Genomic DNA, 4618 nt, shown 5'->3' on the forward strand with positions numbered 1-4618 from the left:
CAATTTTCTGTCTCTCTGAGCTGCCCTTTGAAGGAAATCCTCTGCTCAACTTTCTAACTTCCTCATTTCTTCCCTTGGTTTCTACTTCTCAGTGTTTTGGCTCAGTGTCTTTTCCTGACACCATCTTGCCTTTTCTTCCTCTGGGGCTTTGGAATGGCCTTTTGCATTCTCCATGACTGATAGTCTTTCTGTCCTCCCCCAGCTTATCTGCTCTTTGTTTATTAGAGTTTAGGCCTCAAACCTGTTCTTGACATGCTCTTGAAACTCAGGTGAGGTAGACTGAAGCTCATATTTTTATTCTGATCAGTTTGGTTTCATTTGCTTGAGCTTCAATTTGAACTTGCACGGGAGCCGTTGTTGGTCTAGTCCACCCTCAGCGTGCATCTGGCCTAGTTTTTGCAGCTGACACTGAGCTTCTCCAACATTCTTTTTCACAGATCTCATCAGTGTGATTGCTGTGTAGTCCATCAGGTGAGGTCCATGTGTACAGCCACTGTGTATTGTAATGAAAGGATTTGCAACGAACAAATGATTGACTGTATATAATTCTATCATTCTGTCTCTTGCCACCCTGTTGCTGTTCTTGTTATTGTGGTGTACTGTGGAGTGGGAGCCAACCCATAGCTGACCCTCTCTTTCAGTGGGTTTTCAGAGGCAGTTACTCGCATGGGAAGAGGTCGCTCATCTTTCTCGCATAGAGCAGCTGGTGGCTTCGAACTGCACGCCTCAAGGATTGCAGCGCAGCTTTTTGTCACAACAGCTCCGTAGGCCTAAAAAGAACCTGAGCTCGAAACCTCACATAAACCAAACTCTAAACTTAGGTCTAACCCTGCCTTTAATGCTAACCTTAACTCTAAGCCGAACCCACACACCAACACTAATACCACCCCTATTTGCCTTGTTGGGTGTCATGGATTCAAGTGTCGCTCCCCCAGAGCTCAGGGGGTGTGGGGAGGGGACAAGAGGGTTGTAGCGGGAGGGCGGCGTCAGGGAAAGAATCAGGGTCAGGTTCTGGGAGCAGATGCCAGGTGGAAATTCTTTCATCCTTTCCACCGGATGGGATCTTGGGATTCTCCTCATTGGCCAACAACAGGGTTACTAGTGAATGTTCAGGGCTGGAGTTGGACTGAGCACTCATGTCGTTTGAGGGCCTCACTCTCTTTAGGGCAAGAAGGAGGAACATTCTTGAAAAAGAGTTTTCTTTTCTTGGAGATTGTCACAAAAGTCTCGAGCGATCTTGATTTCCATTCATGAAGCAGGTGTAGTGGAAGAATATGTTCAGGGAAGATGGTGAAGCCATTTACCTAAAAGTCTAGCACACTCGACTTTACCCTATCGTTCTATCTTATTAATGTTTATCCTGTCACGTCATCTATCACACTGTCATCTTCATTGGCAAGCAGAGTTACTGGTTGCTAGAACTAGTTTGAATATTCACTCACATCTATGGATGTCCTCTGGACCTTCAGGGCGAGTGGGATGTGACAGAAAACAGAATGTAGATAGACGGTTGGGTGGAAAACCATTGTGCTGTGTCAGCTTTCAGTGAAATAATAATTAAAAAGTTTAACAAGAACAACATTGTCTCTGTGTCAAGTTCATTTTATTCCCCATTCCACAAAGACACACACACACTCATATGTAGAAGCTCCTTTGGGTGAGTGTAAGGTAGGACGAGCCTGGGGTGCCAGTGTCAACTTACAGCCTTCATTTAGTTTTGGAGAATCAGACTAAGCAAATAGAGTGCTTAAGTGTCATAATGAAATTTTCCAATTTTGGGCTCTTGTCATTCACAAGTGCTCTCAGAGGGAGACCTGAGCACCCTGAGCGCTCCCCGCTGCCACTTGGATACAAGGCCAGCTGTGGTCAGCAGTGTCCCAGCAGGCTTCCTCCACTTTAGAGCCAGAGACAACTTTTGCTTCTGTTTTGTTTCCCCAAAGGAGCAGAAACCCTTGACTCTTTTGTCTGTGACAAGTCAGTTACAAAAAAGAGCTGCTCCACCTAAGATCAGCGAGGCAGGAACTGATCCCCCAGGAACCTAACAGAAAGCAAGCAAGATCTCCATGCCTCGGGTTGACAGTGTCCTCCAAAACGTGCAACCCTCGCCTCACTCTTGGAAGCTGTCATTTTGGGCTCCTGCAGAAAAGAGGTCTTTGCAGATGTCAACACACACACACACACACACACACACACACACACACACACACGAAAAGGACAAACACAAAGTTTATTCTAACTTTGGACCATCAGAGCCAAGGGTTTTGCGCACTGTTAATTTTTGGCCCTAGGGAATTTTGTTTCCGTAGCCTAATTCATGCAAAGCGTTGCAACTACCAACAAGATTTGACCCACTTTGGCTCACGCACCCACCACACCAGCAGGAAAGCCTCAGTTGTGTGGTACCCACTGTGGCCTATGGCCCACTGGACGGTATGGGGGGGCAGGCATCAGTGGGCACGGACTGACTTCTCAGGGCTCACTTCAAGGACAATCAGGGGTCTCATGCCAAAATCTGGGCTCAGCAACAAACATTTTTGTCAGTTCTTGTAAAAATTATACAAGTGGGTCAAAAGACAATGCATTGTGTGGTCTGGGAGAGAAGATGGGAGAGAGCTATTGATGTTGGAAATCCTAGGCGTACCTAGCATGTGAAGCTTTTCGGATAATATTGACTCGACACTTCTTTCTCTCACTCTTTCCTTTTTTTGTGTGTATGATGCTTTAATTTCTTAACATATAGTATATTTGCATTACAAGCTTTTAATCAAGAGATGCAAAACAAGTTTTACAGAGATCAGACTTGGTCTATTGTCCCTCACCCTACAGCAGAATTGATTCCTGTCCATTTAAGGGCCAGGTTTCTGACTCCAGTTCAGAACCTGGAAAAAAGAAACCATCTCAGGAGATGAGAGGAGACACAGTGGCAATGAAAGGTCCAAGTTCTCCAATGTCAGCGGGTGCACCCTCATCTGGTGACATGGATAGTGCCTTTCTGGAAGCTTCTTGGTGTGTGGAGTCCAAACCTCAGAAAAAGGAAGCACCTTTTCCAAAGGTTGGGCTGCCTGGCTCACAATGTGGCAGTTAAGTCCCACAGGTTAGATACTGTGGAAGCAAAAGCAAATCGGGGACAGGAGCTGCCTTGGTGAGCACTCTAGGTCCTTTTCTGCTTCTTGGCAGAGGATCGCTCAAATGCATCTCATTGTCCTTATACACCACCCCCCCACCCCCCCCCGCTTTTGCTTGAAAGAACTTGGTGTTCTGGGCACTCTCTTGAGCACAAGCTGAGTCCCAGGAGGTGGTGTCTTGCTCCACAAGGTGGGTGTATTTGGTGTGGCCCGAGCTTGCAAAGGTCTTGACCTGCATGACTTTGGGAAGAGCCCTTTTATTGAAATGATCCTCCAGTGTAGGTGCGCTGAAATCTCTCTGGTAGACTCCTTCCTCCTCATCCGTGAAGAAGGTACCGGGGTGATAATACTTGTACAAGAACTTATATTTGCCACTGACAGCCTTTGCCGCTGACAGCCTTCTTAGGAATGGCTTTGGCCTTGGCCCGAAGCTCTGCTCTCCTCTCACCATCAGTCAGGTTCGGCGTGCGTTCGCTTTGGGCTTTCTCCTTCTCCAGAGCCTCACGATCTTCTCTCTCTTGATTCTCTTGAACTCACGACCTTTCCATGCCTCATATTCCTCCTCGTCCGGTTCGTCATCCGTATCTAGTGCTGCCAGTGCAGCCAGGGGTCGCCGCTTCTCTTCTCACTCCTTCTTGCTCAGCTCCTCTACAATCTGAAGTGAGGACTCGCGCCTCTCCGAGGCCACGCGTTTGGCCTCCTGCTCCAGCTCCTTCCGTCTCAATGCATCAGCCGCACTTTGCGGAACTGTCACTCGGTCCTTCTTTTGGATGAAGACCGGTTTAAGGTGAGGCTCCATCTCATCTTCACTCTCTGTGTCTTCTCCAGACTCACACTCGGACTCTGATGCTGCCTCTTCCCCAGAACGTGGCTCATCTTCCACCTCCGTGGCTTCCATCTCTTCATCATCAGCTCTCTCCCGTGCTCGCTGACGCATCCTCCCTTCTCTTTCCTCCTCATCCACTTCTTCCTCTTCTCCTTCGCTGCTGTCTTCTGGCGCCACACGCCAAGCATCTCCTCCTCCTTCTGACTCACTTTCTCCGACCGCTTCGCCGGGCCCCACTCTCTTCCTAGGTCGAGCCCATCTCTCTCGCACATCTTCCCCGAGGCGGTTCTGCAAACGCCACCACACACGGGGATCACTACAAGGATCTTGTTCCTGTTCCTCAAGTGGACACCACGTGGAAATCCTTTCATCCTTTCCATGGGATGAGATATTGGGATTCTCCTCATTGGCGAACAACAGAGTTATTGGTGAATGTTTAGTGCTGGAGTTGGCCGGAGGACTCATGTTGTTTGAGGGCCTCAGTCTCTTTAGGGCAAGAAGGAGGAGCGTTTTTGAAAAAGATTTTTCTTTTATTTGAGATTTTCACAAAAGTCTAGAGAGATCTTGATTTCCATTCATGAAGTAGGCATAGTGGAAGAATATGTTCAGGGAAGATGGTGAAGCCATTTACTTAACAGTCTAGCACACTCAACTTTTCCCTATCGTT

At 47.8% G+C, this 4618-nt stretch overlaps 1 pseudogene; it reads right to left on the reverse strand.

Moving 5' to 3' along the window:
- Positions 1–4416, reverse strand: part of LOC102858203 — a 37715-nt pseudogene extending 33299 nt beyond the window's left edge.
- Between the last annotated feature and the right edge of the window lie 202 nt (positions 4417–4618).

Source organism: Elephantulus edwardii, unplaced genomic scaffold, assembly GCF_000299155.1.
Source record: "Elephantulus edwardii isolate Elephantulus edwardi_28Jun2011 unplaced genomic scaffold, EleEdw1.0 scaffold00350, whole genome shotgun sequence".
In the NCBI taxonomy this organism is placed as follows: domain Eukaryota; kingdom Metazoa; phylum Chordata; class Mammalia; order Macroscelidea; family Macroscelididae; genus Elephantulus; species Elephantulus edwardii.